This window comes from Episyrphus balteatus, chromosome 1 (genome assembly GCF_945859705.1).
Source record: "Episyrphus balteatus chromosome 1, idEpiBalt1.1, whole genome shotgun sequence".
NCBI classification, from domain to species: domain Eukaryota; kingdom Metazoa; phylum Arthropoda; class Insecta; order Diptera; family Syrphidae; genus Episyrphus; species Episyrphus balteatus.
The window spans coordinates 19,868,765-19,891,519 of NC_079134.1; the positions used below are offsets into that span (position 1 = coordinate 19,868,765).

The 22,755-nt window shown below is 28.1% G+C and overlaps 2 long non-coding RNA genes across 2 annotated transcripts in view; both read right to left on the reverse strand.

Moving 5' to 3' along the window:
* The window catches only part of LOC129906043 (uncharacterized), an 81,773-nt gene that overhangs the window by 10,489 nt on the left and 48,529 nt on the right, over window positions 1-22,755 (reverse strand). The gene's annotated exons all lie outside the window — the stretch shown is intronic.
* Window positions 16,045-16,523, reverse strand: LOC129906042 (uncharacterized). Its single transcript, XR_008770709.1, has 3 exons — window positions 16,411-16,523; window positions 16,284-16,342; window positions 16,045-16,196 (listed from the first exon to the last, which is right to left on the reverse strand). It is a non-coding gene; the product is annotated as an uncharacterized LOC129906042 (long non-coding RNA).

Below are 22,755 nucleotides of genomic sequence, written 5' to 3' on the forward strand. Positions count from 1 at the left end.
AACCAGCATTTAGCAAGCCATGTGGGCGGTTTGGACACATGTTGCTTCTGAAAAAAGCAAAAAAAAAACACACAAAAAAAAAGCACAACATACAACATCAAACATACTATTAGTAGTTTGTAGAGCTTTGTTTTTATTGCAACAATAAAAATTAACACCGCGGTTAGCAAAACACGCAGCGGGTAAACCGTGGAACACGGTGGGCGCGAGAGGAAAAAAAAATATATATATCGGCGCGCATAAAAGTCGTCACACATTTCTACCTACAACAACAACTGGCGCTCTAGCTAGCATTCCTGCTTCCTGCAACATTGTTAGTATAATGTTGTGATGTCACCCGTATCATAGAGAGATACAAAACAAAATAAAAAAAAAAAAAAACAACAGAGGAAAAAAAATTTGACACCAATTGAGGGCACGCATGAGATGTCCTTGATGCATCATCAGACCGCAAAACAATTGTCAATTGGCGAAGGCTTTCCACTCTGGCAGCGGCCGGAGAGTGGTAATTCACTTCCGGTTTGATTTTTTTTTTGTTTTGCCAATTTTTTTTTGTATTTTGTTTTTTTTTTTTTTAATTCAAAGTGCATTATCATTATACGCAAATTAATTAACAACATTGCAACACACACACATGCAAACAGCATCAGAGTATAGCCATCAGTGCAGGCGATAAAAAAAAAAGGTTTTCACACAAAAAAAATGTACAGGGATTAAAAAGTGTTGACAGGTTCATTGATTCTACAGTATAGTGGCATTGCGTATATGGAGTAGAAAAATAATACCTGCTGATAGATTTGTTAACCGCAATTTACGTACAAAAAAGCTGGATAAAAAAAAACAACAACAACAAAAATTAACTGCTAGTGACATATCATCGAGATGGGATGTGATTACAAAAATACGAATTAAAGTTTAATTATTGGTCAGTTAATGACAGAGTTTTTATTATTTGCAATTGAGTGACAGGATAATAATAGTGTTTTTTCTTGATAGAGTAAATAGGTAATAATTGATTAAAGATGAATTCAGAAGGAGATGTGATGGAAATTTTTGGAATTCAATATCTGATCTTTCAGTGAAGCTTCTTTTCTTAAGGTTATTTAAAAAATAAAAGAATTCCCTTTGTACACATTCAATAAATAGAAAATTAGACTGAGTTTTATTGTTAAAAACAATATACACTTAAGAGCAAAAAAACGGAATCAAAAAAGATAATTTTTATTTAAAACAAAAATTGCAATGGATAAAATAATGTTTCTTCAAGTTTTATGGTCTCATTTAAAAGCTTGAATTTTTTACTTTTAATTGTTGGTAAAAACTTCAAAATGCATACGATAGTATCATAGCTATCTGTCAATAAATTGCACTTAATTTTTTTTAAATGTTAAATTTTCCAGATACTCTCTGTTTCAGTTTCAGTCTTTTTTTGCTTACATGCTTCATTTATGTTGATTGAATCCTTATAAAGTGAACGGGTTTTAAAGTTCCTAGTATTGATTTAAAGCCTTTGTTTCAAGCTTTTTAATGGTGCAATTAACATTCATGTATGTCAATTACATCCTGGCCAATTAACGTTTTAAAAAAACGCAAAAGTTTGATTCCATTTTTTTGCTCCTAAGTGTATTTGTCGCATTGAGATAAAATTTGGAGGACTTATTCCTCATAATATGACCTATCGATTGACATCAAATATGTCCTTTTACATTAATCTTTACTCATATTTTAAAATACTGATTGTCAAAAAAAGCAGAAATATCGAAATCCTTCACTTTTTAGTAAATCCTACATGAACAAAAACACCTTAATTAAGGAAAATGTAAAATATCAACACCTATTATATTTAAAAAGTCAAATATTTAAAGAAAACCATAATAAAATACATTAAACAAAATTTTTACGTGTTTTGTAATTTTATATACTATATTTTTCTATTTAGTAATATCTTATTTTTTAGTAAACCATTTGCCAAACTGCCTTGTAAAGCTTCAGATTTGTTTTTCCTAGGATCAAAAGTATACTTTTCTAATAGTTTTTGATTTGAAGAGTTAGAATCCGAAGTCAAAAAAATTCTATCACGTCAGGATTTTGAGATACTCGCATTAAAGTATCACAAAATCAAGTTTTTATTTTGAAAATCTCAAAAAACTACTATATCTCAAAAACCGAAATTTTTTGAGTTCGGATTCAAAATCAGCATACTAAAGTCCATTAGAAAAGTATACTTTTGTTCTAGGGAGAAAGATATATAAATTTTTAGAGATCAGTTTCTTTATGGTAAGATATACCAAAACTGCTAAGCTTACTTAAATTAAGATATCTCGGAGAAGAACAGAGATATTGAGAAGATTGAAACTGAATTTGAAAGAAAAAATTACACCGTTACAATTTTAATTGAAAAAGATTACGTTATGCCAAAATATTTCTTCGAAAACAGCAAAAAAATGGGCTTGTGAGATTTTCTAACTAGGTCATTTCTGACTTCGGAATCAGCATACAAAAATCCTTTAGAAAAGTATAGTTTTATGTAAAGGATGATTTCCTTGCAGACCAGTGTAGTTTAACTTACGTTTGAAAAATCAGGGTTAAATCTATATAAAAATTAAGAAAAGGATTGGAAGGTTCTAAAAAATTTCATAAAGCTTCTTATCCTAGAGCTTCTTGCATATTTCTGACGCAAAAATGATTAGAAATAATTTTTCTACTGACACGCCGAGGATTTTCAAAATTCGGAGATTGACCACCATTTTCAAAATTGGTGGCTTAGTTTCAGAAAATAGAAAAATTTCATATTATTATATGGGCGAGTCAGCAGTGTGTGTCATCCTCATTTTTTTGTTTTTCTCAAACGATATAAAATTGGTTGAAAATAATTAAAATCCTGATTGTTCTCACTTGTGAAATTCAGCATTTGGTTGTCATCTTGCATTTTATTTATAAAAAAGTACATATATTGGTGTATTATGGCTAATTTATAGCAAACAGTCTCATTGTAAGTGTGCTCAATAGACAATAGAACATTTTTCATCTATTTTGGAAGTTAAAACTTTAAGGGTCACTGTGGCGTATGTGAAACATTTTTCTTCTTTTATTTTTTAATTTTCAAAGCATTTTCAAAAAAAGTAGAGGTATGGATATTGTGTTATATTCAATTTCTCTGCCATTCAAAATACAAAATACTATCTTATCAATGGATGAGCACTGGCTGCATGTATGAAAAAGCTTGACTCATACTGACGTTTTAAAAACTGAAAATTGTAGACATTTAATAAAGTGGTAATTATAGGTAGTGTTTTTTTAGTTGTTTTTTAGTTTAAAGAAGTTTTGAAAGTATACACAAAGTATACAGTAGTTTATAAATGAGATTTTATCGAAAAAAAGGAAAAAATATTTTTTTACCCTACATTTTTGTACGGTTTTGTATTTATATCTTTTTTTTATTTAGCTTGATGATTTAATTACTTTTATATCCATATTTTTTTTTTATTTCTAAGAACCAAATTGCATGTCGAAAACTTTGTGTATTTTTTTCATTTTAAAATTTTATTTTATAAAAAAGAAAGTTTTCCTATTATTTCTTCAAAATCCATAACAATTCTTACATCATATTCAATAGCTTTCCTTTTTTAAGTAGTTTCCCTTTTGAAACGCACAATACCAACCTTAACCACCATTTTCCCTTGAACCACGTTCATATTATTATGTATACCTACGTTCAAAATGGGCACAATTATTTATGCAAATTATATACAAATCTCCATATTGAAAAATTTTCAAGTTATTTGATTCAATTAAACCATCCACCCACCATTTTATCAACCCTATTTCCTTATACGCACAAGCCATATATGCGTGCATAAGCTTAGTAATGATATGTGTATAAAGTGCAAATACGGTTCACAGAATATTTTTGAGATCACAAAATCTCTCATTGCTTTTCATCTTTGGAGTTCTTAATACAATAAAACCCACCCAACCACCCCATCAAAATAAAATTTAAACAAAAAAAAATATGTATTCATGAATAATTCTATCGTAAAATGATAGGTACGCTAGGAAAATTTAAAACCCTCCTCAACTCATCCCCCAACAGTCTTTAATTTCTTGCCACATGGAATTTCAAAAACTTTACAACTTTCTTTGGTGTAAAAAGTTTTTCAGCTAAAAGTGTGCCGGGTTTGGAATGATGGTGGTGGTGGTGGGGTAATAACATACACGCGCATAGATAATTACCGCAATTTCCGAAATTTCAATTTTCTGTTACGGTATTTTAACGAAATATTTAGGGCGCGTTCCAAGGAACCCTCTCTCTGGGAATTATTGGTAAGGAAGTATTCAAAGTTTAATTCGGGATAATGTTAAAAAGAAAAGAAAGTATCAAAAATGTAAATTATGATGAAAAATCTTTTGTCAAGTTCAATTTTCTTTAGTAAATCTTGCAAACTTGTTTCAGAAAAATGGAGTCTACTGAAGTATTAACATTCTCTTCCCATATAAAATACACATTTTTATTGATGTCATTTAAAAAATTAAAGAAATTAAAAATTAAATTATCACCAATTTAATCCGAAAAAAACTTGATTCCTTATCCAAAACAACATTCTTCCAAACTGTATTATGCCTAAATAAAGGCTTTTAAAATATCTTTTTATATGAAAATTATATTAAAATTTATTAAATTTGCATTTTTACATTAACTTGAACATAAATAAATATTTGGAACAAAAAAAAAAAAAAAAAAAAAACAAGACAAAAATCATGTTTCTTCTGGTTTTAAGACAAGTTTTTTCGCACTTAATTAATATAATTCGTACGCAGATGTTTGTTTTAAACCATGAAATGGACATTATTTCAGATAATTCGGAGATCCAATCGGGAGTTGATAAAATTTTATTATGTTATTAGCAGAAATTTATGCGAAATATAACGTTTCTGGGTGGTTTGAAATTGTTTAAATTGCAAAGAAAATGGTCTTCTAATGTTTGTTATAAATGTATAGTTTTATCGTTGTATATATCCCATCGGTAATGCGGTTTAAAGTAACAGTTAGTTAACGTTCTTTTTATTAGCTTAGTTCAACAACTGATGGGCAATTTTGATGAAGAAATAAAATTTGGAATAATGAAAAAATTAACCATGTGTTCACTTAATTCGAATATATTTTTAAATTAAAATTTTATCTAAATTTTCATTTTTATTAAAGTAATTACAAATATTTAAATTCATAGGTTTTAAAGTTTAAGAGTTTAACTATAATGTTGTTTTTTTTTTTATAAAGTTTCCTTAAAAAAAAATCATGTGTGCAATTCACACGTGGTTGAAGTGAAACCTAAAAAATCATTTTTCTTACAAAAAAAAAAAAAAAAAAAATTGAAAAAATATAACTTTTTTTTAGTCGATTACTTTTTTTATATGACAACCTACAATAAATTTTATACCATCTGAAAGCCTATTGTTTCAGCTCAAAATATTTATATCGACCATGTGTGTACATTGTACAACATCTACCAAAAATGCTAGAACTTATTTAACCCATTTGGTTTTCATAAAAAAAGCAAAAAAATCAGTCTCTTTTCTCTTGTAACGCCATTTAATCCATTTTTTAAATGACAACCTATACCTAATAAATTTTATATCATTATTGTTACACCATATTTCTACCATGCCTACAAAAAAATTAAGAATTTTTTAAAGCCAATCATGTCGAAATTTCCAACTGAGATTACGGTACTTCCTCTACACTGGTGGCTGGTCATCAACAACAGATCTTCACATGTGTTTTGAGGTATTTTTTTAAGTTTTTCAATTAAAGATTATATAACTTGTAGAGCACGTACCATTATATGTTATATATCAAATGAAAGGTAATATTATCAGCATGCGTATTAAATAATAAATTTGTTATGTGCTCTACATCAAAAGATATATCGTGTATAGAAAAAGAACATCTTTTCATCGTTATCTCAAGAACTTGAAATTTCGAACAATTATAGATTATTTAATTATCTATCTACAATATAAATTTCAATAATCTATCTACATATTAAAACAAAAAAGTTATAATAAATTGGTTTTTCTTGTCGCTTTTTCGTTTCATCTTGTTTCAAATCACTACGATACTAAAGAAGTTTTCACTTCAAAAAACGTTCCGAAAAGCTTTCGCACTTCATCAAATATCGATTTTTTATAACATATTACTTGCAAACGTGCATGATGGCTCTAGATTGAGGTTTTTCTCTAAACCCTATAACAATGAACTAACTTGAATTAGGTATAAAATAAATAATGCCAGATAACTTTTCTTAATTTAGATAATTTTATAACAAATTTATGAGAGCATTACCTTGTATTTATTTCGAACGAAATCTTTCTACAATATCAGAACAGGCCTTAATACTTCTTTATCTGTAAGCCAAGAAAATATCTCAACGATATGAAAAAAAAAAAAAAAAAACAAAACAACATCAAGCTTTACAAAGATATATTCAAATGTTGCTCTAAGAAACTAAAATTCTAGTGAAATTTCTTTTATGCTCATTTCTTCATCTTGATGAAAAAACACATCAAAAATATTTTTTGATTACTCCAAAAGCTCTCTCAATCTTTAAATATGAAGTTACATGACCCTAACATAGATCATACCATACATTTAACGATAGTTAATAAATCTTTTAATAGGTACTCGTAGCTTCAAAAAAAAAAAAATAGATTAAGCCTTTAAAAACACTTAAAACAGCTTCATTACAGATTCATTAAGACAATTAGATAACGCAAAATAGTCTCATTTACTTTACAATTCCTAAAAGTTTCATTTCCCTTCGACACGTTAATGACCGCATCTAACGGATGTGTATGACGATTAGAATCTGTTTATATCTCTTTCAAAAAAAAAAGGTATCATAAAGTAATTTCTATTTTGTTATTTTCTTTATAAGAAAACGAAAACAAAATGGGGATTTCCAAAATAATATTAGGTACTTAACAGCGAAATCGTGTAACCTTATTTTTTTGTAAATTTTTTTTTCTAATTCAAAGTTAACATTTTACTCATATAACGCCTTATAGAAATTGAAAATTTAATTTGTATCTTTCTATTATTTTATGACAAAGAAATAGAAACAATATCAGTGCAAGATTGTGTCCTGAATTTTAATTTCCAACAAAAAAAAATCTAGATTTTTTCATTCATCAGTAATTCATCGGTTCACAAACTCAAAGCCATAAAAGTGCGCGAAATAAATAAAATTAAATACAAAAAAAAAAGTATCTAATCTCAAACTGAAATAAACTACATAAGCCCGCGTGAGAGTGTGCTGGTTTGATGGTTTTCTAAAGAAAATAGAAAAAAAAATTACGTACTTATAAGCGCTTTCATAAAATAAAAATAAAATAAAAAAAAAGAACGTTAAAATTCAAATATTTCCAAAATAACGGTGATTAGAATAAAATTAGATCATTTTTTTTTCTACCTCTCTGCCGTTTGTTCATTATTTTTTGTCCATCTTCTGACATTTTCAAATTGCTTGAATAGAATATTTGATTTTTAATTTGGATTTTTAGTGTGTGGATTTATTTTGTACAAAAGTGTCAGGGGAGAAACAATACAACACTATAAAAACATGCCCCCCTTAGACACGCACTTCGAAACGCATTGTGAATTATTTTGCTTTATTTTAGTTGATAGGTAGTCGAATTAATTTTAAATTTGGTTTAATTTTGTGTTTTCATTTTGTGATTTTATTTCAATTTGTATTGTTTTTTTTTCTCAGTTTAATGAGTTCAGTTGTTAAATGTTATTCTTATTTTTAAGGTACTACAACAGTTTTTTTTTTTTATACGGTGCCACATCGTGAGTAGGCAGGGCAAGGGCCAACATTTAAAAAACATATATCAAGGGGTGATATGCATAAAAAATAGTAAATGCTTTTACTAGAGAATTTTCAAGTATATACTATTTTTGATATGCATAAAAATCAAGTAAATGCTGAAAATTAAGTATTTACTATCAGTCATAGTAACTACTTTTTTGGATGAACTTTTTCAGTAAATACTTTATTCCGTATGCATAAAAACTAGTAAGAACTTTTTACTTGCGATATAGGTACTATAGGGCAAGTTTAGGATTCGTAAAAAAAATCGAACTCGAGATAACAATTTTACATGACATTACGATGATGGAGAATGCCAAAAAAGTGGGTCCGGCAATTCTGTCTGTCTGTCTGTCTGTCTGTCTGTCTGTCTGTCTGTCTGTCTGTGTGTCTGTCTCTATCTGGAGCTGCAGCCTAAACGAGTGAATTGATTTTCTTCAAACTTGGTAGTTAGCAGTTTTTGGTGATTCCCTAGAGGGGAAATTGAAATTTTTTTTTTATGACCAAAACTAACGGTACCTGCCATATAACGGAAATAGAAAAGTTTATTTTTTTCAAAAACGGCTCTAACGATTTTGATTAAAATTTTTGTGTATAGTACTACACATAAGAGCCAACTTTTTAAATAAAAAAAATATTTTTTGTACCGTTATTAACGGTACCTGTCATAGAACGGTTTTTTTCGTTTCTGAATATCTCGTACAAAATTAGAAAATTTTCAAAAAACGCATTTTTGGTTTTTAAAAAAATATTTCAAAATTTTTTTTTGGAAAATCAATTTTTTGAAAACGGATCAATGAAAAATTTTGAAAATTAGTTTTTATGTGTAAATTAATTATTTTTTCAAAATGGCATACCAATTTTTTTTTTTGAAAAATGTTAAAACATTTTTATATATAAAAAATTATTTTTTTAAAAAACGGCTCCTACAATTTTCGAAAATTTTTTTCTAAAAATACCTTTTTATACAAGAAATAATATGGCATATTTGTTTTTTTTTTTAAGATAATGTATGACGGAGTTTAATTAATTATAAAAACCGATTTAATTTTTTTATACTACTTATGAAATTTCTTCAAAATATCAAATTTTAAATTTCTTGAATAAAAAGCTTTAACATTATAGTTACTTTAAGCATGAGAGCAAGTACGTGCGACCCCAGTCGTGCAATTTATTTTCTTTAGGAATTACTAGATTTTTTCAAAGTAACAAAATAACAACTTGTAAAATTGATAGTATAAGTATATACTTTTTTGTTTAAAAACCGCAATTATGAAGCCATGAACCTTATGAATAGCAGTTTTGAGCTGTATTTTGACGCAATCGGTTTATAGTATTTCTTAAAAATGGATGTTTGTTTGTCGAAATGGCAGAATTTTTGTGTATCAATTACCAAAAAGTTTATAAAGACCGATTATCGGGTTCAGAGTTAAATTTTAAACAACTTTATAAATATGAAAGGGAAAATGCGGATTGGGTAAGTAAACAATTTATTGGTACATAAGTCATTATTGTAAATGAATAGTAATTTTTTTACAATAAGTTTTTTTTTTTTTTGTAAGTAATGTAAGTTTCAAAACTGTTGAGAAAATTTCAACTTTGAATCATATTTGAATTGCCAACAGTAAATAACTTTATAAATAATATATTTTAAGGAATTTGCAATGAAAAAAAAAATGCAAAACTGGGTCGCACTGGATCTTATGTCAAAAGTTGCCTTTTAAAAATTCGTAAGAGATTATTTTTTAAAAGTTAAATAAAAACCTTTAAATAATATAAAATTTGGTTTAAAGCTAAAAAACTTTTTTTGAATGCATCACAAAGAATTTTTAGAAAAAAAAAGTTTGGAAATCTAGAGACTAGAGCCACTTTTTTAACAAGAAGTTTTTTTTTTCATATAATTTACCAAAAAAATGGTATACCATCAAAAAGAAGATATTAATTGATAAATAAAGACAAAGCTTCAATAAAATTGACTGAGCAGTTTTCAAAATAGATTTTTCATACAAAATTTCGATTTTTTTTTTTTAATACAAAAATGATTTTATTGAAAATTTTGCTTTATTTTAATATAAAGGCTACTAAAACGTTTTTGTTCAATTTTTTTTATTGAAATCGGTGGTGTCGCTTACGAGAAAAAGGTTCTAAGTGAAATACCGTTAATTACGGTCTAAATTTTTCACATTAGGTACAATTTTTTTTACAAAATCGTAATTTTTTTATGCTGCTGTTAAGTTTACTTTTGACTCACAAAATAGCACGAACAGATGTTCATCAACTCAAATTTAAGAAACAGTAAAAATTTGTATTGGATTACACGGTAAAACTTTCAGAACAATTTATTTGTAAGGCCTAGCACGCTGCTAAAGCGAAACGAAAATTTGTCTAGGCCTCCAAAGTCAAAAAAAAAAACTCTCTTTTAGCAAATAAAATGACCTGGCAAATTAAATGCAAGTGACGAATGATTTAAATTTTCCAAAGGTTCGGGCATAGGTAAAAATTTCGTTGGCCAAGCTGAAACAAAATTTTTCGTTCACAATTTCGTTGGACTTGTTTTGCAAGAAAATTTTCGTTTCGCTTCAGCAGCATACCTACTAGGCTTAAATACAAAACGAATACCAATCATTTAAAAAAATGAGTATCTACTATCATTTTTGTGTGAATTCTATTTTTTACTTGGATGGATTTAGTATTTACTAAAAGTACTTTTTTTTATGCACACGAAATTAAGTAAATACTATGAATTTTACCTTTTACTAGAATTTATAGTATTTACTTTCACCTTTTACTTAAAGTAAGTACTACCTTTTTATGCATATGACTCAAGGTCATGCTTTAATAAGAGTACATTTATGTAGGATACGTGCTGTTTAGTTTATTTTCTTATCAAGTGACTTTTTTAAAGGGTTAAACCATACGTTTAGGTAAAAAAATGTTGTTTGAGATAATTGCAAACGAATGAAAGTCGACAGTGTCTCAACATTCCTGTCGAAAAATTACTGTAACTTGACCAATTTTGAGTTTGTTATAGTTTAGGGTTTATCGAAACATTTAACAATATTTTTTATAAAATAGAAAATGATCATAAAATGAAAAAAAGTGGTTGTCTGTAAAATCATGATAATTTTACGTGATAACGTATAAGAAAACAGGTTGTGTATTTTTGTTAAAAAAAAAGATTTAAAATTTAATTTCTTGTCAGCTTTCTTCTTATAGTAAAAAACTTACGCTAGAGACTAAGATCTAACATATTTATTTCTGTATGTTTTGTAGAAGAAAACAAAAAGCTAAAAAAATCACTTTTTTTCTCTTTTCTAATTATATCAAGTTTTTGCTATGAAAGCTTACAAAAAAATTATACCACTAAAAAGCTTAATTTTTCTTCTTTAGAATAAAATCATGCTTAAATTTTTAAAATGGGCAAAAATTATAAAAAACTTTAAAAAAAAAAATCATTTTTTATGAAAAAAAAATGAAAAAATCACTTTTATCACACAAAAAGCCATTTTTTATATGACAACCTATAATCAATTTTATACGATCTGAAAGTCTATTGTTTGAGCTCAAAATATTTACATCATCCATGTCTGTACGACATCTACAAAGCTAGAATTTTTTTCAACCCAATCAATTTTCATAAAAAAAAAACAAGAAAATGATTATTTTTTTACATTACCTTAAATTCGATTCATTTATATGACAACCTACAATAAATTTTATATCATCTGAAAGCTTTTTATTTCAGCTTTAACATGATGCTCCAATCATATCTGTACAATGCCTACAAAAAAGTAAGAATTTTTTAAAGCTAACCATGTCGAAATTTTAGACTGAGATTACGGTACTTCCTACACTGACAGCTGGTCATCGGCAACAGATCTCCACAGGAGTTTTGTGGTATTTTTGAATTTTTTTTTAAATTACAATTGTGTAGGTTTCTACAACGTCGCGTTAAGAAAATATCCACTTTTTTGCAAACTTGTTTTATGACTATTTAACCTATTTAATGATTGAATTTTTAAAAATCCTTCATTTGTATTAAACTTTAGGTTATTATCTATCAAATAAGGTAAAGAAAATTTTCGTATCTCTAATAGTTTATTTGATTGAAATTTATGCCCCACTGCTAAAAATTTCAGGTAGAACCGGAGAAAATGGCGTCACTTTTTTGTGGATGCTGCCATGGTTCATCGATGTTTAAAAATAGAAAATTCAAGATTTCATTTTGATTACTTTAACTCCAAAGGAAAAAAAAATGATACGTATACGCCATAGTGACCAACATTTTTTTATATTAAATTGCTAATTTTGTATATGATTAATGAGTCACAAGTCAATATTCATTCCTAAAACGGAGGTTTAAGGCGAAAAAATACACGTTGGCTAAGCAAGAATGGTTAGATTTTTTGCTTTTCAACGAAATAGAATTTCATTTTAGTCAAAAATCAAAATTTTCAACATTTTTAGGTTAGTTTCAGAGCAAAGTAAAAATTAAAAAAATTAAAAAAAATTTTATTAAAACCTACAGAAACAGAATGAAACTGGTCAAATTTTCTTTCAGATTGTTGTATTTTATTTTTAGCTGTTGGTGACGTAAACGAATAAAAAATTATAAAGCAAAAAATAAAGATATTTATAAGGTCTGCAACTATTACTTGGAAAAATATATTTAAAGAAAAAAGTTAGATTTGACGAATATAGAAAAATCAGTTTGTTGGTAAATAAAAATTAAATTATGTAAAAAAAAAACAAAATGGCTGCCAAATGACTCTAGGTGAATTTGAGCAAAATATGTTCAGTAGTAAAACCTCTTCTTTTGTTGGGTCTGGGCAAATAAAATCGAAGATAATGTGGTTTATTGAAAAAACAATGTCTTATTACACCCTCTAGCGTCTAGCCTCTTCGTCTCTGTAAAGTATGCATTTTTGTTTTTTCGAATGAACTTAAAAGTCTTTTCATTTGTTTTAACATTTTTTTTTTACTAAGATACCTCTACATTATACTGATTTAACTGATACTATCCGCCCCATCCTGTTTTACCAATCCCGAAAAAACAGAGACAATATGCGCCATTGCTAAGTCGTTTTTTCCGTTTGTCATTAAATAATTTCTTGCTAGTGGCCAAAATGTACAATCAAATACACATACGAGTAAGAGAATTTTGAACTGCATCCTCCCATCTTTTTTACTCGAAGGAAGTAAGGACACACCACAGCAGCGAGGCAAACGATGAAATCGTGACTTTAGATTATTTGCATACAGAATTCGAAAAATCATCGCGAGGGAATCTCTCCTTGGTCTATCCTTGTTATTTTTTTTTTATTTTTTTTTTTTCAATTCTCATGGTCGTCGTTTGGACTTCTTTCAAGCCAGCAAAGAGGAAGGTTCCAAATTATTTACCCATATGCGCTGCAAATGTTGCAAAGATCCTGAAGTTATTTTTTTTTTTTCAACTTTTTTTTAATTCTCATTTGTTGGTTAATAACATTTTATCCTACGCTTAACATCATTGGCGCGCAGTAAAGCCAACATCTCTCTTTTGCTGATGCACCACTGCACCACACTGATGCTGCAGCTGATGTGTGGTTGTTCTGTGCTGGTGTTTTTTGTGTGTTCACCTGAACTTGGGGTATTTCCTGCGAGTTTTTTTGTGCACAAAATTAATTCGATTCGCTGACTAAGTCGCTCCAGAGCTAAATGAGTTTCTTTCATTCCGACTTGCAAGAGTCCCAAAGTATAGATACACGGAACTTACTTCTCTATAAGATCCACCAGGCCTTGACTTAGTACAAAAACAACAACAAACAAAACAAAACAAAAAAGATCTAAAATGCAAGTCGGGAATCAAAGAATCTGGAAAAAGAATTCAAGGCTCTCCTCTTGTGAAGATGTTTGTTTTGGGTTCTATGTCCAATTCTACGACCGCCGTTGCTGATGATGATGCAGTCAATGCTTGGATGCAACAGAGAGGTATAAATGTACACAAAGCTTGGTTATGGCTTATTGTATAGGGTTTGGTTTGGATCTTTGGTCATGGCGCGTTGTGTGTCGGTCGTCTCCTCCCGGTATGGTCCTAAGATGTAATGTAATATATCCGCGATTTGTACAAGAAATCGGGTGGTTCGGGAGTTGCAGCAGCATTTGGCTCTGTTCTGTTTAAGCCATAGAGGAAGAGAAGACGCTGCTATTGAGACATACATATAGGGAGGATGTTTTTGTGGGCGCCACATTTAGATGGGAATTTATAATGTTGTGCGGCAATTGTCCTTTGGTAAGGCGTTTGTTAGTTTTTTGTTGGCGGGTCTGGATGCTGTTGTTGTTGTTGTGTCGTAGTTCGTAGGTAGGTAAGGTATCTACATTAACCAACTTTAAACAAACATACAAGTATTTGAAAATTGAGCTCTCGGTGCACGATTCAATTGAAAGTACTTCCTTCAAAAAAAAAAAAAAAACATACAAAGATGTTGTCATAGACTTTAAGGGTGGTGTATGGTATTGGGATGTGTTTATAGTTTTGAAGATTTTCAATAAGAATATGGGAGAATATAAAAACATTAGAGCCAACGATTCTTTTATTTTTGTTAAAAAATTTTATTGTTTGAAAAATATTTATTTTTGTACATATTCGTAACAAAATATCTTATCAAGCAGCAAAGTAAAGCCTTGAGAAGGAAAATCATTGTGATTAAGATGATACTAGAAATTATGAAACTATTTTAAATTCTGTGTCATTTTAAGAGTTTTTATTAATTTTTTGTTAAAGAAGGTTAGGGACCCCAAAACATTTCATCTTCGAGGAAGGAGAGGCCATAAACAAAATTGGATACAGGGTTCCCAAAGGGCTATCTATACGAAACCGATTGCACCACTGCATTGAAAGTTAAAAAGCATTTTTTCGATCAAAAGATTATACTTTTTTTTTTTATTTTTTTTTAATTAATTTTTCGTTTAGCTATGCTCAGAATAGAATAAATAACGATTTAGTTAACATTTTGAATATCTATTTTAAAAAATTGTTTTTTTTTAAATACGTACATATTTATTAAATTTTCTAAAAATGTTTATTTGAAAGATCTAATTTCCAAAAATTAGGTAAAATTCTAAAGTTTGACTTATTTTTCGAGTTATACCGGAAGTATAAACACATGAAAAGTGACCAGTGCAGTGTGACAATTTTTGAATACCGAAGAAAAGATTGCAATCTTTTCTTCGGTAGGTATTCAAAAATTTCAAAACACATGTGTGCCATCATAAATAAGTAAATAAAAATGATATTTGTATCAAATTGGAAAGGAGAATTCTTGACTTTTTTCAACCTTGGGCTTCGGCTTCGGCCGAAAATTTTCTTTCAGCCTAATAATTCGGCTTAGGCTTCGGCTGAAAATCGACCTTCGGTCGGACAATAGTGTTTTATAGGTTACTAAACTGTCTATGATTTAGCCTTAAACCATGTCGATTAACCTAACTTGAAAGATAAATATTGGTGGATATCTTTAAAATAATCCCCCAACTTATTTTTAGTAAGTCAAAAAGTATTCAGATAGTGTTATTTTGCCATCTTAAAAAGCTTAAACAGAGTAAAAATAAAATGCACGACTGGGTCGCACGAGCTTTCGTGATTGAAATTTAGACAATTTATAGGTACCTACACTGAACCAAATCCTTGCGTAAATACAACGAAAAAATTCGTTGAGCCAACGAAAATTTAATTAATTTTCAGCCGATGAAAAATTTAATTGGCTCAACGAAATGGCTTTCATACGTTAACGAAGAAATTCATCAATTAACGAAAACTGTCGTATTTTAATGAAATTTTTCATAAAAATTTTTTATCTAGAGTTAATGAATTTTTACATCACTTTACGAATTTTTTTCATCAATTAACGTAAACTTTCGTAAGCTAACGAATTTTTTCGTTAATTTTATGAATATTTTAATTAAATCACGAAAAAATATTCGTTAGCTAACGAAACTTTTCGTTGTACTAATTATTCTTTTAGTAGATTATACTTACCTACTTTATTTTCGTAATCCTACGAAATTTTTCGTTCATTTTTCTTCCCTAAAATTTGGAATTAAAACCTGAAATTAAAAAAAAGTGGAGTGGAGCAAAATTGTTTAACCATTAAAAAAACATGTTTTGAATTTTAATTTTTGAATTTTTATTGATGGGGGATATTCTAAATTAAATACATGGAATAAAAAAATTAAATTAAAATCATAAAAAACCTGGAAAAATATATCTACTCTTCTTAAGGAGGTACATAAATGAATATTTGGGTTTTTTGGGTCGGAATTATGTACCCATTAGGTTGACATCTTTTGAATCTGAAATAAAATAGAAATAAAAAAAAATTTTAATATTGTAATTTTTTTATGAAATTTGGAAAAAAATAATAGAATGGTTATACTTACATTTCTCAATCTCATCATTCATCCACTCTTCCCATATATTTGAGAACGTTGAAGTTAACCTTTGAATATTTTTGAAAAGATGAAGGTGAATCAAAATTATTGGAAGTCAGTTTACAATTTTACTTACATATAAAAAGCTCGAGTAAATGGCCCAAGTACCAGCTAAGTAGAAGTTTTTTATCAGCTTTTTGAGCGCTTGGTTATAAAAACACCATTTTTTTATACCGCTTAATAAGTCTTCGCACTTTCGCGGTTGAATTTAAACTATACCAGAAATGCACACAAGAAAAGAAAATACGAGTGCTCTCGTTAGTCTATGTTTTTTTTATGTAAAGTAACGATTTATTTTCGTTAACTGATGTATTTTTGCGTAAGCTGATGTAATATTTCATTAGTATATGAAGAATTTTCATAAAACAATTATTTGTTTTTAAAACTGATGAACATTTTTGTTAGCTAATGTTGAGTTTCATAAGTTGATGAATTATTTCGTAACTTAATGAAAATTTTGATCAAAATACTAAAAAATTAATTTTTTAAACAATTTTTTTCCGTAAAATGAGTATGAAATTTTTCGTTAAGTGATGAATAAATGAATATTTTCATTAAATTAGATTTCTTGACTCTAAAAAGGGAGAAAAGGTTTATGAAATGTTTTCATTAAGTGATGAAGGTTTTCATATTACGAAAAATTACATATTTTCGTTGAGCCAACGAAAATGTAGTGTATGAAACGATTTTCGTAATTTTGCGAAATTTATTATTTTCAGTGTATGTAAAAAATAAACAAAAATTTCGTTTTTCAAAGGTAAAAAACAACATCTGGAAACAAATTGAGTTCCGAAATATAAGTATGCAATTTTATTTATGCATTTTTGGAAAAAAAAAAAATTAAAAATCCTTAGGGCCGTTTTTTAAAAAACTTATTAGGTATGCCTATATATTTTTAAATAATATTTTGAAAAAAAAAATTAAAAATATTAAATTGGAATGCCATTACTTAATTACTAATCAACATCTAAAACTAAAATTTCAAAAAAATTCAATGTCCCGTTTTCAAAAATTTGATTTCTCAAATTTTTTTAAAAAATCCAAAAATTATTTTTTTTTTCAAAATTTTATTTCTTATTATAAAAAAGTTATATTCATTGAAAAAAATCAGAAAATCAGATTTGGAAAAAAAAAAACGGTCATGTGTGATTGTAGTAAAAAAACAACATAAGTCACGAACTAAATTTAATTTTTTAATATTTAGCAACTCTGTTAATAGTTTAAACGAAATTATAGCTTTAAAATAATTCAGATACAAATCTATCATGTTCTTTTTTAATAATGATTCAATTTATCTTTGGAATAAAATATGACTCATGTATCGAATTTGCAATTCATACAACAATCATTCTATTTTTTTACGCTGATTTACATCAATTAAAAAACAAAACAAAACAAAATATTCGAACCATGATATTTTTCTCTGCACATAAAGTGCAAAATACCAAATTTAAAAATAAATTTGATATCATTTTGCAAAAGAAATCTTTAATTCCTGGTGCGACTCAAATAATCACTATAAATTCATTTGAATCACTCGTGTCTGCCCCTTTCACGATTCCAATTAAAAAAAAAAAAAAAAAAAAAAAACAATCAAAGACAATAATCGATCGAATGATTGTTCACTAAATTATTTAGGCTTATTGAATGTGAATGTGCAATTGCACTAGAATCAAATAAAAATAGCTTATTACTAAATTCTATCTGTCTTAAACTATAAGCAAGCATTTCAACATAAAAACAAATAAAATCTTTTTTAAAAACAACCAAACAAGAATTTAATGAAAAAAAAATAAACAAAAACAATTTAGTGGATGTGCATCATCATGAGATCCGCAAAAAAAAAAACAATAACAATTTTTTTTTATAAATAAGTGATTTACGACAAAGGGAATTTATTTCACCAATTTTCTGGCCAATTTCCAAGATATTCCAACAATCAATTCAACAGACAAAACTCCTGCGTTCCGCAAGCGTTTCGCATCTGTCACTTCTTTTATAGGATGCGCGAGTGACAAAACGTCACACCTCACACTTAATAGTCACTATTAAACACTCTCATACACACGCACACGATCAGTCTCTATATAGAATTATACAGGATGTGCGCATAATACGCCAATGATCGACAAAACATTCTTTTATAAGAATAATTTAAAATTAGATTATTGACATAAAGGAAAATTGCATCGATATGAAATTGGCACATGTTGGACTGGCTGCTAGATTGTGCACAACACGTCAGTTATCGAGAGAAGTTTTTTAGAATCAGATTCAGAAGATGTCGAAATTCAGATTCAAATATTCAGATTCAAATTGAGATTGTGAAGAAAAATGTGTGAGGCTGATGAGGACTGAGGACGCACCTTAGCGTTGCGACTTGCAAGAGGCAGATTGACATGTTCTTTGAGTATTTTTTTTGGCTGCAAGGATAATTTTAGATAAAAACAAAAATAATTATTTTTATTTTTTTAATTTTATTTCTCAAATTGTTTGGGTTTTTTTTTTTTTAATTTTTTTGTTGTTCTTTTTTATAATTGAAATATTTTCACTTTGATATTTCGTCGTCTAGGTATTTAAATAGTTTTTATTTTTTGTATCTATTGGATTTACCGTTTCAATTTGAGATGACCTTTTAATGTAATTTTTTTTTTTCTTATTGTGATTTGGCAAATATATTCAATTCGATTAATTTCAATAAAGCAATTAAGATTATATTTTGTTTTTCTCGAGTGATCGGAATTTGCATAAGAATTGTGTCAATTGGCATTTAAGAAAAAGAAAATTAATATTATTTTTATCACATCCACAGAAACAGAGGAGAACAGAGGTGTTGTTGTAATTTTGTGCATTTTATATTGTTTTTTGATATTTTATTTAATTGCGTTGGATTATATTGGCAAAGGAGATCAATTTATCGAATAAATTTGTTTTTTCTGTTCTGATTGTGCAACATGAGTTTGATGGTCAAAAATAAATTTAAAGTAAAAAAATAAAATTAAATAATAAAACGAAGGTTTTATCTTTGTCACAATAAATAAGATATGTACCAAAATTTGCATTGACAACTTTTTTTTGAGAAAAAATTTAAAAAAACATTTTTTATTGTTTATAAGCCAATTTTGATAAATCCTCATAAAACTGTTTGATTTGGGTAAAACTGTAAATTTTTCACGTCGCGTCAGTGCGAAACATTTCAAATTTTAAAGTGAAATCGTTAAATTTTAAATTCGCTCACTTTTAAAATAAAAACGCTTTTAGATTTCAAAATGACACTTTTAAATATGATTTGAAAGTGTTTAAAACAAAATGTAAATAGTGTTTATAAAGCGTTCATTTTTAAAATAAATTTAAAATGGTTTGATTTAAAAGTTAAATGGTACACTTTTAAAGTCCATTCAAAAACGTGCACTTTAAAATTTAAAGGGTTTTTAACTTAAATTTGAAATGGCTTGCTTAAAAAATTAAAATGTGCACTTTTAAAAGCAATCCAAAAACGTTCACTTTGAAATTAAAAGTGTTTTTATTTATGATACTTACTTTTCAACTCAACCCAGTGTTCTTATTTCTTTATCTTTATAATTGAAAAGTAAATTTAATCCGAATAAAAAAAAAAAAAATATTTTATAGCTTCATATAAAATTTTTATTAATTTTTTTTGGCTAGTAACAAAAACATTTTCGTATAAGTTTAGGTACATAAAGTTTTTACGAAGTACTACTACTAGCATAGTTTCACGTTCTCGCATAAATATTAGGGTGGGTCAAAAAAAATCGAAATTCGTTTTTTTTTATTTGGTACCTCGAAAACTCGATTGCAAGACACCTCTAGAATATACTCACCAAATATGAGCTCTTTATCTTAGTGGGAACGTCCTCCGCTTTTCAATTTTCCATTTTTACATCAAGCTTCCAATAAAAAAAAAATATTTTTTTTATTAATTGAATTTTTAGCCAATTTTTTTTACATATTCTTGTAGAAAATTGAACGTTCTACAAAAAAGGTTAAATACACTTTTTTGAATTATCTAACCGTTTAGTAGATATTTGAGGTATAAAAATCAAGAAAATCTTTAAAAATTCGTTTTTTGTTCATAATTTTGTAACAAACTGAAAAATTATAATAATCAAACGCGCATGACATATTCTTGTAGGAAACAAATTGCTCCACAAAAAAGGTCTAAATAACTTTTTTTATTAATCTAACCATTTGAAAGATATTCGAGGTCAAAGTTAAACAAAAATATAAAAACTTTTTTACTTTTCAAAATTTTCTACTTCACTGAAAAGTCATTATTATTAAATTAGTAAGATGGATTATTGTAAGGGCTTAAATGTTCTACAAAAAAGACCTTGGCATCAAATCGGTTGCTTTAACCGTTTAGAAGATAAATGACTGGATTTTCAACTTACTCCATTAGTACGTTGGAATCTTGAAATTTAAATTTAATTAACATCGATCCAAACTCCAAAAGCAACAGAATTGTGGAAAGCAGAGTTTTGAAAGCCAGAACTGAGAAAAAAAGAATTTTGATCCCGTCAGAATTTTGACCCCAATCCATTTTCATCTTTAAGTGAACTCTCACACCCATCAATATGCATATTTAATCACTATGACTGTGACGGTATCACATACTGTAAGACAGATCATTATTTTCTCTTATTTTTCCTGACAGCTCTGTTAAAGGTTTAAAATGACCATTGTCCAGTTTTTCTATAGGTACTTTTTCCTATACTTATCTTAAACCCAAATTCTTGACCCAAAAGGATCTACTGTCACATCAAATTAGCGACATTGTTGTCTTTTTATTACTTCTAGCTTCTAATTCGTTCACACATCTTATAGGGGGCGTTCAATTGATTGATCATGTGATATCACGCATTTACACATTTTATAAAATGTTCTATAAGGGTTTGAGTTCTCCACCCTCATAATTCCTTTAATCAAATAATCTATACATTTTTTACTCAAAAACTAAGATAATAAATACAGACAATTTGGAACCTAATTTTATCACTTTTTTTTTTTTCATTATTAAAATAGAAAATATTTAAGCAGATGTAAACAAAAACAAATCATTAGCATTCACCTGAGGTCCCCGAAGGCATGCAACCAAGCAAGCCAGCAGGTACGATAAATAGTATTTGAGTATAATATCTTGTGTGCAAGATCACAATAGCACGCTGTCTCTGTCCGAAATCCCATTCTTTATTTAGTATAATAACCCAAGACTATAACCATGACTTCACTTCACACTTTCCTAGAGGCACAACAAATGCTTATTGCGTATCTACACACAACACAATCGAGCTATCTTTATCCTTATTCATTTGGGCCATCACTTACAAACTTACGCGCGTTTTAACTTTTTTTAGTGGAAATTTATGAGTAATTTATTAACGCCCCCGAGTTATCACCTGCGCGCTGTGCTTCACGCATGTACCTTCGGAGAGTTGGGTTTTGATAAGACAAACTATTTGGATGCGTCCGTGTCCGAAGCAACAACAATGGCATTAATTTAATGCGTTAATTTGTTAGCATAAAATTGAAATAAATTCTATTCACTTCACTTATTTAACATTCTCTGATGTTTTAATAATGGAGGCGACTTTTAAGAGTGAAGTAGGAGTTTTCAATGTGACTGTTAGTGGAAAGGGAGTCATTTGAAATAATCTTTCTATGTGTTTTTTTTTTTGATAAGTAACAATTTTTGTTGAGATACTTTATAATCCAGTCAAATAAGGGTTTAACCTCGGTATGAATGTTAGTAAAAATTTTTTTTGCTCAATATCTTCCTTTTGCCATTCTATAACATATCTCAAAAGTCTAGAAAAATCTCATGTCCGCTTGTCGCGATTTCAAGTTCAAATCGCGAAATGGAGATTTTCAAAATTAGCAAAAATAGGCTATGGTATTATATACACATATGATACATAATTTCAAGGTATTTTTTAATGCTGATTCCAAAAAATTTAAAATCAAAACAATCTGACGTCTCTGGAAAAAGTTATACCTGTTTTTCATCTGTCAACTCATATTATTATAACAGTTGCAAACTTACTGCCGAAAAACCCTTAAAAGTTATGGTAGATGGACCAAATTTTGCATGAAGATTTTAGAATCCATCATTATTAAAAATCAAAACAATCCATTACAAAAAAATATATACCTACGAAATAATGGTATTTTTTGATGGAGGGGCAAATTTTAGGATATGCACTAAAGAAGATTCTTGTTCATCTTAGGAATAAGTGCTAAGGCTATTTTTTTCATTTTAATCTTTGTTTGGATATTCTTTAACTACCCTCAAAAATCTAAAAAAAAATCTCATGTCCGCAAGTCCTAATTTTCTTGGTTTGAAGATAAGGTGCAGATTTTAAAAAATTGAAAAACTACACTTCAGATATTTGTGTCAGATCAA